The following is a 15652-nucleotide window of genomic DNA, read 5'->3' as shown; positions in this document are numbered from 1 at the left end:
TTCTGTGGAACTTAGAAATTAACTTTTTCGGGGATTTTAGAAGAGGATTGGTTAAAGAGAGGATCGGTTCTAATGGGGGAGGGGGGGCTATAGGCCCCGCCCCAAAACAAGTTAAGGTTAAGGGGAATACGGGTAAAAAAAAATAATCAAACTCCAGCTGTTTAAAATATCTAGCAAAATTCAATATGGCCGCCATTTTAAGTCCTAAATACGTTTTTCCTTGAAGGTTGTGTTTTTTTAAGTCGGTTTCAATGCGCAAATGTATAGCACACACGGAATGGGATACTTTCGTAGCCGAACTGTTGATGTAAAGTTTCACGCATAAATATTACCTATAGCAATTAGGTAAATGTTATGGAAAACACTCGAATATTGTCATTACCTGGATGCATGTCCCAACATTTGATGTATTCACTTTTGAATTTTTTTTTTAATGAAGACGGGAATAAAACTCAGACAGAAAAAATGAAATTCAATCTATCGCTCTTGCGGGTTGCTCAGAAACGATTTCAACAACCTCCACTCTGATACCGAAAATTAAGAGTAGGCGGCTGTGCTCCGAAACGAACTCAACAAGCCTCCCCTACGGGATTTTTGTGCACAGAGAAAATCAAAAGTACAACGGGTCATTTTGACCCAAAATCATTGCTTAATCTAAACAAGTTTAGCACCATTGGATGGACAATTCCAAGGGCTTTCCTCTCGTATAAACATCAGTGTTATGGGGATTTTCAAGGCGACGCCAGAGGCCAGGGAGTAGACCCGACACACCCCTTAAATTTGGGACATTTAATGCATGATATACACGGCATGTGGTGATTATTGGAGAAAACAAATATATGCGTTAAAAAAAAGCCCGGACTTGAAAAAACTTAGAGCTATGCTTTGAATCAATCTGGAATAAAAACGCTAGAGAGACGCAGTTTGTACCTGCGTCATCATGGCATGTCCCTTAATTCAAATTTCAATGTTTTAGAGCAGCTTCCGGGTTTTTTGATACCGAAAATTAAAAGTAGGCGGCTGTGCTCCGAAACGAACTCAACAAGCCTCCCTACGGGATTTTTGTGCACAGAGAAAATCCAAAGTACAACGGGTCAATTTGACCCACAATCATTGCTCAATCTAAACAAGTCTAGCACCATTGGGTGGAGAATTTCAAGGCTTTCCTCTCGTACCAAAATTAGTGCTATGGGGATTCTCAAAACGAAGCTAGAGGCCAGGGAGTAGACCATACACACCCCATAAATTTGGGACATTTAATGCATGATATACACGGCATGTGGTGATTATTGGAGAAAACAAATACATGCGTTAAAAAAAAGCCCGGACTTGAGAAAACTTTCAGCTATGCTTTTGAATCATTCTGGAACTAAAAATGCTAGAGAGACGCAGTTTGTACCTGCGTCATCATGGCATGTCCCTTAATCTAAATTTCAAAGTTTTAGAGCGGCTTCCAGACTTCTTGATACCGAAAATTAAAAGTAGGCGGCTGTGCTCCGAAACGAACTCAACAAGCCTCCCTACGGGATTTTTGTGCACAGAGAAAATCCAAAGTTCAACGGGTCAATTTGACCCACAATCATTGCTCAATCTGAACAAGTTTAGCACCATTGGATGGAGTATTTGAAGGGCTTTCCTCTCGTACCAAAATTAGTGCTATGGAGATTCTTAAAGCGAAGCTAGAGGCCAGGGAGTAGACCATACACACCCCATAAATTTGGGACATTTAATGCATGATATACACGGCATGTGGTGATTATTGGAGAAAACAAATACATGCGTTAAAAAAAAGCCCGGACTTGCAAAAACTGATGCTGTGCTTTTGAATCATTCTGGAACTAAAAATGCTAGAGAGACGCAGTTTGTACCTGCGTCATCATGGCATTACCCTAAATCTAAATTTCAAAGTTTTAGAGCGGCTTCCAGACTTCTTGATACCGAAAATAAAAAGTAGGCGGCTGTGCTTGGAAACGAACTCAACAAGCCTCCCTAAGGGATTTTTGTGCACAGAGGAAATCAAAAGTTCAACGGGTCAATTTGACCCACAATCATTACTCAATCTAAACAAAGTTTAGCAACATTGGATGGAGAATTTCAAGGGCTTTCCTCTCGTACCAAAATTAATGCTAAGGGGATTCTCAAAGCGAGGCTAGAGGCCAGGGAGTAAACCATACACACCCCATAAATTTGGGACATTTAATGCATGATATACACGGCATGCGGTGATTATTGGAGAAAACAAATACATGCGTTAAAAAAAAGCCCGGACATGAATAAACTTTCAGCTATGCTTTTGAATCATTCTGGAACTAAAAATGCTAGAGAGACGCAGTTTGTACCTGCGTCATCATGGCATGTCCCTCAATCTAAATTTCAAAGTTTTAGAGAGGCTTCCAGACTTCTTGATACCGAAAATTAAAAGCAGGCGGCTGTGCTCCGAAACGAACTCAACAAGCCTGCCTCCCTACGGGATTTTTGTGCACAGAGAAAATCAAAAGTTCAACGGGTCAATTTGACCCACAATCATTACTCAATCTAAACAAGTTTAGCACCATTGGATGGAAAATTTCAAAGGCTTTCCTCTCGTACCAAAATTAGTGCTATGCAGATTCTCACAGCGAGGCTAGAGGCCAGTGAGTAGACCATACACACCCCATAAATTTGGGACATTTAATGCATGATATACACGGCGTGTGGTGATTGTTGGAGAAAACAAATACATGCGTTAAAAAAAAACCCGGACTTGAAAAAACTTTCAGCTATGCTTTTGAATCATTCTGGAACTAAAAATGCTAGAGAGACGCAGTTTGAACCTGCGTCATCATGGCATTATCCTAAATCTAAATTTCAAAGTTTTAGAGCGGCTTCCAGACTTCTTGATACCGAAAATTAAAAGCAGACGGCTGTGCTCCGAAACGAACTCAACAAGCCTCCCTAAGGGATTTTTGTGCACAGAGAAAATCAAAAGTTCAACGGGTCAATTTGACCCACAATCATTACTCAATCTAAACAGGTTTAGCACCATTGGATGGAGAATTTCAAGGGCTTTCTTATCGTACCAAAATTAGTGCTATGCGGATTCTCAAAACGAAGCTAAAGGCCAGGGAGTAGACCATACACACCCCATAAATTTGGGACATTTAATGCATGATATACACGGCATGTGGTGATTATTGGAGAAAACAAATACATGCGTTAAAAAATAGCCCGGACTTGAAAAAACTTTCAGCTATGCTTTTGAATCATTCTGGAACTAAAAATGCTAGAGGTACGCAGTTTGTACCTGCGTCATCATGGCATTAACCTAAATCTAAATTTCAAAGTTTTAGAGCGGCTTCCAGACTTCTTGATACCGAAAATTAAAAGCAGGCGGCTGTGCTCCGAAACGAACTCAACAAGCCTCCCTACGGGATTTTTGTGCACAGAGAAAATCAAAAGTTCAAAAGGGTCAATTTGACCCACAATCATTACTCAATCTAAACAAGTTTAGCACCATTGGATGGAGAATTTCAAGGGCTTTCTTATCGTACCAAAATTAGTGCTATGGGGATTCTCAAAGCGAGGCTAGAGGCCAGGGAGTAGACCATACACACCCCATAAATTTGGGACATTTAATGCATGATATACACGGCATGTGGTGATTATTGGAGAAAACAAATACATGCGTTAAAAAAAAAGCCCGGACTTGAAAAAACTTTCAGCTATGCTTTTGAATCATTCTGGAACTAAAACTGCTAGAGAGACGCAGTTTGTACCTGCGTCATCATGGCATTATCCTAAATCTAAATTTCAAAGTTGTAGAGCGGCTTCCAGACTTCTTGATACCGAAAATTAAAAGCAGACGGCTGTGCTCCGAAACGAACTCAACAAGCCTCCCTACGGGATTTTTGTGCACAGAGAAAATCAAAAGTTCAACGGGTCAATTTGACCCACAATCATTACTCAATCTAAACAAGTTTAGCACCATTGGATGGAGAATTTCAAGGGCTTTCTTATCGTACCAAAATTAGTGCTATGTGGATTCTCAAAACGAAGCTAAAGGCCAGGGAGTAGACCATACACACCCCATAAATTTGGGACATTTAATGCATGATATACACGGCATGTGGTGATTATTGGAGAAAACAAATACATGCGTTAAAAAAAGCCCGGACTTGAAAAAACTTTCAGCTATGCTTTTGAATCATTCTGGAACTAAAAACGCTAGAGAGACGCAGTTTGTACCTGCGTCATTCTGACATGTCCCTAACGTCAAATTTCAAAGTTTTAGAGCGGCTTCCAGACTTCTTGATACCGAAAATTAAATGAAGGCGGCTGTGCTTCGAAACGAACTCAACAAGCCTCCCTAAGGGATTTTTGTGCACAGAGAAAATCAAAAATTCAACGGGTCAATTTGACCCACAATCATTACTCAATGTAAACAAGTTTAGCACCATTGGATGGAGAATTTCAAGGGCTTTCTTATCGTACCAAAATTAGTGCTATGGGGATTATCAAAGCGACGCTAGAGGCCAGGGAGTAGACCATACACACCCCATAAATTTGGGACATTTAATGCATGATATACACGGCATGTGGTGATTATTGGAGAAAACAAATACATGCGTTAAAAAATAGCCCGGACTTGAAAAAACTTCAGCTATGCTTTTGAATCATTCTGGAACTAAAAATGCTAGAGAGACGCAGTTTGTACCTGCGTCATCATGGCATATCCCTTAATCTAAATTTCAAAGTTTTAGAGCGGCTTCCAGACTTCTTGATACCGATAATTAAAAGTAGGCGGCTGTGCTCCGAAACGAACTCAACAAGCCTCCCTGAGGGATTTTTTTGCACAGAGAAAATCAAAAGTTCAATTGGTCAATTTGACCCACAATCATTACTCAATCTAAACAAGTTTAGCACCATTGGATGGAGAATTTCAAGGGCTTTCTTATCGTACCAAAATTAGTGCTATTGGGATTCTCAAAGCGAGGCTAGAGGCCAGGGAGTAGACCATACACACCCCATAAATTTGGGACATTTAATGCATGATATACACGGCATGTGGTGATTATTGGAGAAAACAAATACATGCGTTAAAAAAAAGCCCGGACTTGAAAAAACTTTCAGCTATGCTTTTGAATCATTCTGGAACTAAAAATGCTAGAGAGACGCAGTTTGTACCTGCGTCATCATGGCATTATCCTAAATCTAAATTTCAAAGTTGTAGAGCGGCTTCCAGACTTCTTGATACCGAAAATTAAAAGCAGACGGCTGTGCTCCGAAACGAACTCAACAAGCCTCCCTACGGGATTTTTGTGCACAGAGAAAATCAAAAGTTCAACGGGTCAATTTGACCCACAATCATTACTCAATCTAAACAAGTTTAGCACCATTGGATGGAGAATTTCAAGGGCTTTCTTATCGTACCAAAATTAGTGCTATTGGGATTCTCAAAGCGAGGCTAGAGGCCAGGGAGTAGACCATACACACCCCATAAATTTGGGACATTTAATGCATGATATACACGGCATGTGGTGATTATTGGAGAAAACAAATACATGCGTTAAAAAAAAGCCCGGACTTGAAAAAACTTTCAGCTATGCTTTTGAATCATTCTGGAACTAAAAATGCTAGAGAGACGCAGTTTGTACCTGCGTCATCATGGCATTACCCTGAATCTAAATTTCAAAGTTTTAGAGCGGCTTCCAGACTTCTTGATACCGAAAACTAAATGAAGGCGGCTGTGCTTCGAAACGAACTCAACAAGCCTCCCGAAGGGATTTTTGTGCACAGAGAAAATCAAAAGTTCAACGGGTCAATTTTACCCACAATCATTACTCAATCTAAACAGGTTTAGCACCATTGGATGGAGAATTTCAAGGGCTTTCTTATCGTACCAAAATTAGTGCTATGCGGATTCTCAAAACGAAGCTAAAGGCCAGGGAGTAGACCATACACACCCCATAAATTTGGGACATTTAATGCATGATATACACGGCATGTGGTGATTATTGGAGAAAACAAATACATGCGTTAAAAAATAGCCCGGACTTGAAAAAACTTTCAGCTATGCTTTTGAATCATTCTGGAACTAAAAATGCTAGAGAGACGCAGTTTGTACCTGCGTCATCATGGCATTATCCTAAATCTAAATTTCAAAGTTTTAGAGCGGCTTCCAGACTTCTTGATACCGAAAATTAAAAGCAGGCGGCTGTGCTCCGAAACGAACTCAACAAGCCTCCCCACGGGATTTTTGTGCACAGAGAAAATCAAAAGTTCAAAAGGGTCAATTTGACCCACAATCATTACTCAATCTAAACATGTTTAGCACCATTGGATGGAGAATTTCAAGGGCTTTCTTATCGTACCAAAATTAGTGCTATGGGGATTCTCAAAGCGAGGCTAGAGGCCAGGGAGTAGACCATACACACCCCATAAATTTGGGACATTTAATGCATGATATACACGGCATGTGGTGATTATTGGAGAAAACAAATACATGCGTTAAAAAATAGCCCGGACTTGAAAAAACTTTCAGCTATGCTTTTGAATCATTCTGGAACTAAAACTGCTAGAGAGACGCAGTTTGTACCTGCGTCATCATGGCATTATCCTAAATCTAAATTTCAAAGTTGTAGAGCGGCTTCCAGACTTCTTGATACCGAAAATTAAAAGCAGACGGCTGTGCTCCGAAACGAACTCAACAAGCCTCCCTACGGGATTTTTGTGCACAGAGAAAATCAAAAGTTCAACGGGTCAATTTGACCCACAATCATTACTCAATCTAAACAAGTTTAGCACCATTGGATGAAGAATTTCAAGGGCTTTCTTATCGTACCAAAATTAGTGCTATGCGGATTCTCAAAACGAAGCTAAAGGCCAGGGAGTAGACCATACACACCCCATAAATTTGGGACATTTAATGCATGATATACACGGCATGTGGTGATTATTGGAGAAAACAAATACATGCGTTAAAAAAAGCCCGGACTTGAAAAAACTTTCAGCTATGCTTTTGAATCATTCTGGAACTAAAAACGCTAGAGAGACGCAGTTTGTACCTGCGTCATTCTGACATGTCCCTAACGTCAAATTTCAAAGTTTTAGAGCGGCTTCCAGACTTCTTGATACCGAAATTTAAATGAAGGCGGCTGTGCTTCGAAACGAACTCAACAAGCCTCCCTAAGGGATTTTTGTGCACAGAGAAAATCAAAAATTCAACGGGTCAATTTGACCCACAATCATTACTCAATGTAAACAAGTTTAGCACCATTGGATGGAGAATTTCAAGGGCTTTCTTATCGTACCAAAATTAGTGCTATGGGGATTATCAAAGCGACGCTAGAGGCCAGGGAGTAGACCATACACACCCCATAAATTTGGGACATTTAATGCATGATATACACGGCATGTGGTGATTATTGGAGAAAACAAATACATGCGTTAAAAAAAAGCCCGGACTTGAAAAAACTTTCAGCTATGCTTTTGAATCATTCTGGAACTAAAAATGCTAGAGAGACGCAGTTTGTACCTGCGTCATCATGGCATTACCCTGAATCTAAATTTCAAAGTTTTAGAGCGGCTTCCAGACTTCTTGATACCGAAAACTAAATGAAGGCGGCTGTGCTTCGAAACGAACTCAACAAGCCTCCCGAAGGGATTTTTGTGCACAGAGAAAATCAAAAGTTCAACGGGTCAATTTTACCCACAATCATTACTCAATCTAAACAGGTTTAGCACCATTGGATGGAGAATTTCAAGGGCTTTCTTATCGTACCAAAATTAGTGCTATGCGGATTCTCAAAACGAAGCTAAAGGCCAGGGAGTAGACCATACACACCCCATAAATTTGGGACATTTAATGCATGATATACACGGCATGTGGTGATTATTGGAGAAAACAAATACATGCGTTAAAAAATAGCCCGGACTTGAAAAAACTTTCAGCTATGCTTTTGAATCATTCTGGAACTAAAAATGCTAGAGAGACGCAGTTTGTACCTGCGTCATCATGGCATTATCCTAAATCTAAATTTCAAAGTTTTAGAGCGGCTTCCAGACTTCTTGATACCGAAAATTAAAAGCAGGCGGCTGTGCTCCGAAACGAACTCAACAAGCCTCCCTACGGGATTTTTGTGCACAGAGAAAATCAAAAGTTCAAAAGGGTCAATTTGACCCACAATCATTACTCAATCTAAACATGTTTAGCACCATTGGATGGAGAATTTCAAGGGCTTTCTTATCGTACCAAAATTAGTGCTATGGGGATTCTCAAAGCGAGGCTAGAGGCCAGGGAGTAGACCATACACACCCCATAAATTTGGGACATTTAATGCATGATATACACGGCATGTGGTGATTATTGGAGAAAACAAATACATGCGTTAAAAAAAAAGCCCGGACTTGAAAAAACTTTCAGCTATGCTTTTGAATCATTCTGGAACTAAAACTGCTAGAGAGACGCAGTTTGTACCTGCGTCATCATGGCATTATCCTAAATCTAAATTTCAAAGTTGTAGAGCGGCTTCCAGACTTCTTGATACCGAAAATTAAAAGCAGACGGCTGTGCTCCGAAACGAACTCAACAAGCCTCCCTACGGGATTTTTGTGCACAGAGAAAATCAAAAGTTCAACGGGTCAATTTGACCCACAATCATTACTCAATCTAAACAAGTTTAGCACCATTGGATGGATAATTTCAAGGGCTTTCTTATCGTACCAAAATTAGTGCTATGCGGATTCTAAAAACGAAGCTAAAGGCCAGGGAGTAGACCATACACACCCCATAAATTTGGGACATTTAATGCATGATATACACGGCATGTGGTGATTATTGGAGAAAACAAATACATGCGTTAAAAAAAAGCCCGGACTTGAAAAAACTTTCAGCTATGCTTTTGAATCATTCTGGAACTAAAAATGCTAGAGAGACGCAGTTTGTACCTGCGTCATCATGGCATTACCCTGAATCTAAATTTCAAAGTTTTAGAGCGGCTTCCAGACTTCTTGATACCGAAAACTAAATGAAGGCGGCTGTGCTTCGAAACGAACTCAACAAGCCTCCCGAAGGGATTTTTGTGCACAGAGAAAATCAAAAGTTCAACGGGTCAATTTTACCCACAATCATTACTCAATCTAAACAGGTTTAGCACCATTGGATGGAGAATTTCAAGGGCTTTCTTATCGTACCAAAATTAGTGCTATGCGGATTCTCAAAACGAAGCTAAAGGCCAGGGAGTAGACCATACACACCCCATAAATTTGGGACATTTAATGCATGATATACACGGCATGTGGTGATTATTGGAGAAAACAAATACATGCGTTAAAAAATAGCCCGGACTTGAAAAAACTTTCAGCTATGCTTTTGAATCATTCTGGAACTAAAAATGCTAGAGAGACGCAGTTTGTACCTGCGTCATCATGGCATTATCCTAAATCTAAATTTCAAAGTTTTAGAGCGGCTTCCAGACTTCTTGATACCGAAAATTAAAAGCAGGCGGCTGTGCTCCGAAACGAACTCAACAAGCCTCCCTACGGGATTTTTGTGCACAGAGAAAATCAAAAGTTCAAAAGGGTCAATTTGACCCACAATCATTACTCAATCTAAACATGTTTAGCACCATTGGATGGATAATTTCAAGGGCTTTCTTATCGTACCAAAATTAGTGCTATGCGGATTCTAAAAACGAAGCTAAAGGCCAGGGAGTAGACCATACACACCCCATAAATTTGGGACATTTAATGCATGATATACACGGCATGTGGTGATTATTGGAGAAAACAAATACATGCGTTAAAAAAAAGCCCGGACTTGAAAAAACTTTCAGCTATGCTTTTGAATCATTCTGGAACTAAAAATGCTAGAGAGACGCAGTTTGTACCTGCGTCATCATGGCATTACCCTGAATCTAAATTTCAAAGTTTTAGAGCGGCTTCCAGACTTCTTGATACCGAAAACTAAATGAAGGCGGCTGTGCTTCGAAACGAACTCAACAAGCCTCCCGAAGGGATTTTTGTGCACAGAGAAAATCAAAAGTTCAACGGGTCAATTTTACCCACAATCATTACTCAATCTAAACAGGTTTAGCACCATTGGATGGAGAATTTCAAGGGCTTTCTTATCGTACCAAAATTAGTGCTATGCGGATTCTCAAAACGAAGCTAAAGGCCAGGGAGTAGACCATACACACCCCATAAATTTGGGACATTTAATGCATGATATACACGGCATGTGGTGATTATTGGAGAAAACAAATACATGCGTTAAAAAAAGCCCGGACTTGAAAAAACTTTCAGCTATGCTTTTGAATCATTCTGGAACTAAAAACGCTAGAGAGACGCAGTTTGTACCTGCGTCATTCTGACATGTCCCTAACGTCAAATTTCAAAGTTTTAGAGCGGCTTCCAGACTTCTTGATACCGAAAATTAAATGAAGGCGGCTGTGCTTCGAAACGAACTCAACAAGCCTCCCTAAGGGATTTTTGTGCACAGAGAAAATCAAAACTTCAACGGGTCAATTTGACCCACAATCATTACTCAATCTAAACATGTTTAGCACCATTGGATGGAGAATTTCAAGGGCTTTCTTATCGTACCAAAATTAGTGCTATGGGGATTCTCAAAGCGAGGCTAGAGGCCAGGGAGTAGACCATACACACCCCATAAATTTGGAACATTTAATGCATGATATACACGGCATGTGGTGATTATTGGAGAAAACAAATACATGCGTTAAAAAAAAAGCCCGGACTTGAAAAAACTTTCAGCTATGCTTTTGAATCATTCTGGAACTAAAACTGCTAGAGAGACGCAGTTTGTAACTGCGTCATCATGGCATTATCCTAAATCTAAATTTCAAAGTTGTAGAGCGGCTTCCAGACTTCTTGATACCGAAAATTAAAAGCAGACGGCTGTGCTCCGAAACGAACTCAACAAGCCTCCCTACGGGATTTTTGTGCACAGAGAAAATCAAATGTTCAACGGGTCAATTTGACCCACAATCATTACTCAATCTAAACATGTTTAGCACCATTGGATGGAGAATTTCAAGGGCTTTCTTATCGTACCAAAATTAGTGCTATGGGGATTCTCAAAGCGAGGCTAGAGGCCAGGGAGTAGACCATACACACCCCATAAATTTGGAACATTTAATGCATGATATACACGGCATGTGGTGATTATTGGAGAAAACAAATACATGCGTTAAAAAAAAAGCCCGGACTTGAAAAAACTTTCAGCTATGCTTTTGAATCATTCTGGAACTAAAACTGCTAGAGAGACGCAGTTTGTAACTGCGTCATCATGGCATTATCCTAAATCTAAATTTCAAAGTTGTAGAGCGGCTTCCAGACTTCTTGATACCGAAAATTAAAAGCAGACGGCTGTGCTCCGAAACGAACTCAACAAGCCTCCCTACGGGATTTTTGTGCACAGAGAAAATCAAATGTTCAACGGGTCAATTTGACCCACAATCATTACTCAATCTAAACAAGTTTAGCACCATTGGATGGAGAATTTCAAGGGCTTTCTTATCGTACCAAAATTAGTGCTATGCGGATTCTAAAAACGAAGCTAAAGGCCAGGGAGTAGACCATACACACCCCATAAATTTGGGACATTTAATGCATGATATACACGGCATGTGGTGATTATTGGAGAAAACAAATACATGCGTTAAAAAAAGCCCGGACTTGAAAAAACTTTCAGCTATGCTTTTGAATCATTCTGGAACTAAAAACGCTAGAGAGACGCAGTTTGTACCTGCGTCATTCTGACATGTCCCTAACGTCAAATTTCAAAGTTTTAGAGCGGCTTCCAGACTTCTTGATACCGAAAATTAAATGAAGGCGGCTGTGCTTCGAAACGAACTCAACAAGCCTCCCTAAGGGATTTTTGTGCACAGAGAAAATCAAAACTTCAACGGGTCAATTTGACCCACAATCATTACTCAATGTAAACAAGTTTAGCACCATTGGATGGAGAATTTCAATGGCTTTCTTATCGTACCAAAATTAGTGCTATGCGGATTCTCAAAATGAAGCTAGAGGCCAGGGAGTAGACCATACACACCCCATAAATTTGGAACATTTAATGCATGATATACACGGCATGTGGTGATTATTGGAGAAAACAAATACATGCGTTAAAAAAAAGCCCGGACTTGAAAAAACTTTCAGCTATGCTTTTGAATCATTCTGGAACTAAAAATGCTAGAGAGACGCAGTTTGTACCTGCGTAATCATGGCATTACCCTGAATCTAAATTTCAAAGTTTTAGAGCGGCTTCCAGACTTCTTGATACCGAAAACTAAATGAAGGCGGCTGTGCTTCGAAACGAACTCAACAAGCCTCCCGAAGGGATTTTTGTGCACAGAGAAAATCAAAAGTTCAACGGGTCAATTTTACCCACAATCATTACTCAATCTAAACAGGTTTAGCACCATTGGATGGAGAATTTCAAGGTCTTTCTTATCGTACCAAAATTAGTGCTATGCGGATTCTCAACACGAAGCTAAAGGCCAGGGAGTAGACCATACACACCCCATAAATTTGGGACATTTAATGCATGATATACACGGCATGTGGTGATTATTGGAGAAAACAAATACATGCGTTAAAAAATAGCCCGGACTTGAAAAAACTTTCAGCTATGCTTTTGAATCATTCTGGAACTAAAAATGCTAGAGAGACGCAGTTTGTACCTGCGTCATCATGGCATTATCCTAAATCTAAATTTCAAAGTTGTAGAGCGGCTTCCAGACTTCTTGATACCGAAAATTAAAAGCAGACGGCTGTGCTCCGAAACGAACTCAACAAGCCTCCCTACGGGATTTTTGTGCACAGAGAAAATCAAAAGTTCAACGGGTCAATTTGACCCACAATCATTACTCAATCTAAACAAGTTTAGCACCATTGGATGGATAATTTCAAGGGCTTTCATACGTGTGCGCACATATTCACGATTTGGTTCACGAGATTGCATACGTGTGCGCACATATTCGCGATTTGTTTCACGACATTGCATACGTGTGCGCGCATATTCGCGAATTGTTTCACGACATTGCATACGTGTGCGCACATATTCGCGAATTGTTTCACGATATTGTATACGTGTGCGCATATATTCGCGATTTGTTTCACGACATTGCATACGTGTGCGCACACGTTTGCGTTATGCGATGTCCCTTCGGGGCCACCAAACGATGCTTATCAACGCTTGTCAATGCCTTTACGAACGTTGCCAACCCTTACGCACGCATTACCAACGTTACCAATGCTTACGAAAGTCGACAACGAATGACCGACTTCGTAACATTCGATGAAATTTAGAAACGGTTTCTAAATTGAAACGGTTTCTAAATTGACCGATCTTCGTAGGGAGGTGGGGAATAATTTTTGAATGTATTGATTTTGTAACCAACGTTTATGAAGATACGGCGAATGTTGCGAGGTTTGAGCGATTGTCAAAAATTTCCTTCCGTTTGCATATTCGCTAATAGCATACTGGCCGAGTGAGAGCAGTATACATAGTATCTTCGAATGTGAACGTGTGAATTTGTTACCAACGATTGCTTTTGAAGACACGGCGAATGTTGCGAAGTTTGAGCGATTGTTAATTATGTTCGTTCGTAAGCACATTCGCTGGCATATTTTCCCCAGTGTAAGAGTAGCATTACCGTGCGCGACCGAAACCTCCCTACTATAACAAATATACATAAATAAAATCACGTAACACCACACCGGTGTGATATGTCTCTTTGAAGTGAAAAGGAATAGTACAGATTATTATACAATATAACATGGTTTGAGGGTGACTAGTACAAAATACTCAACATTTAGTTAATAAATACAAGACCATTGAGTAGTACGGAGGAACAGTCGACCAGCACCTCTACAAGGCGAGTCCTTCAACAACAAACATGGCAACAAATAAACACCCTTCAGATACAAAAATCACATTCAACAAAATTGGTAAAACCTTGCTCTAAAATCGCAAATGTCGCGGGATCCAATCCCACCCGAGTGATATGGCAATAATTATTTTTTACAGCGCCCAGGAAAGTACTGAGTATACAATGCCTACACACATTGGTGTAGGTAAAGCCCACAAATTTTATTCCCGATGCAAATTTCCATATTTTCTACACATAAGACTATTGGGCAAACAAATAAGTATTAACCTTTTTAGCTGCCGAGTTCAGAGTCACAAAAAAACATAAATTCCAAGTTCTTCGACGAGCGATTTTAGATGGTCCAGTCTAAGTAAGTTACACACAAGATCAAGGATTCAATAACACAGAATACAAAACAACAGTGTGATCCATGGCAAATGCTTGCTCTGCCAATCAATTAAAAACACAAACAAGGAGACCCCTGCTCTAAGTGTACACAAATTTGCACAATTAAAAGCAAGCGTCCACAAAATCATGCCTCCTTTTTGGAAAACCTTTTTAAATAGTCCTTTTTAAGTACACCCTCCCCATTAATTTATACAAACTCGTTACAAATGTACACTGTGTTGACATAGCAAGTGTTCATCGATTGATATAATGTAGTAACGGTCGCAAAGGTATCACCAAAACAAATTAATAAATTATTTATTAAAATAATGTTGTTATCTAGGTATGTTGTCCGAACAAACACACTTTCTGCTTCTGTTTGCGAACGGACATCAGCAAGACTCAAAAGTGACTCTCGGTGATGGCCTGTTATTTTACTCGACGTTTTCTCCCTCGGTAGTTTCGTTCATCGGACGCTTTAAATACTCTGAGCCGAATAATGGCGAAAAACAGACCCATCAGTAACGATCTCAGCATCGTCTCATTATTAGCAACAACGATGCTGTAATAGAGAGTGATAACGATGTTAAAAGAACACGTTGCCTCGGATCGGACGAGGTGGTCTTTGGAAATATATTTTAAAAGTAAAATATAATTATCCACACAAGTATTGCTCGAAATTGCGTGGTTTTCCGCTCACCCGAGTGAGCCATCACCTGGTGTCTTTCAATCGCTGCTTGTCTCAGTTCTTCGACACTTCTTCCACTTCACTTTGTGACGTTGTCTATCCAGCGCAGCTTAGGGCGGCCTCTGCCTCGAATTGTGCCTGTAGGCAGACCATCTGTAGCTGCGCTGGGTAGGTCTCCCTGTCTCATCACATGAGCGCAGCATTTCGCCTTCCGCTCTAAGACCTCATCACTCGTGAGACACCACCGTCCACCAATCAGTTCAGCCAGCCTTTCATTTGTGATGAAGTCTGACCACTTTATGCCCAGCAGGGTTCGCCAAATCATTCTGCCAAAAGCATCGAAGCGCTTTAGGTCAGCTGCTTTGAAGGTGAGTGTGGTGGAGTTATACAGTACTTAGGCAATCACCAAAGACTGTACTAGCTGTAACTTTGTGTCAAGGGAAACACGCGAAGATGCCAAGTATCTGCACTTCCGAAGTGCTGCCTTTCCGATCCCTATTCTTATCCGGACTTCTTCGCTGTCATTGAGATTGTGGGTTATTGTTGTGCCTAGATAGCGGAAATGCGAGAGAATAATGGAAGAAAAAAAAACGCCCGTGACGCACAAGTTGTGTGCTTTCAGATGTTGATTTTGAGACCTTAAAAACGGAGGTCTCGAAATTAAATTCAAATGTTAGTGACAAGTTTACTTCTTTCTCTA

Source organism: Asterias amurensis, chromosome 3 (genome assembly GCF_032118995.1).
Source record: "Asterias amurensis chromosome 3, ASM3211899v1".
In the NCBI taxonomy this organism is placed as follows: Eukaryota; Metazoa; Echinodermata; class Asteroidea; order Forcipulatida; family Asteriidae; genus Asterias; species Asterias amurensis.
Note: the sequence above shows the minus strand (reverse complement) of the source record.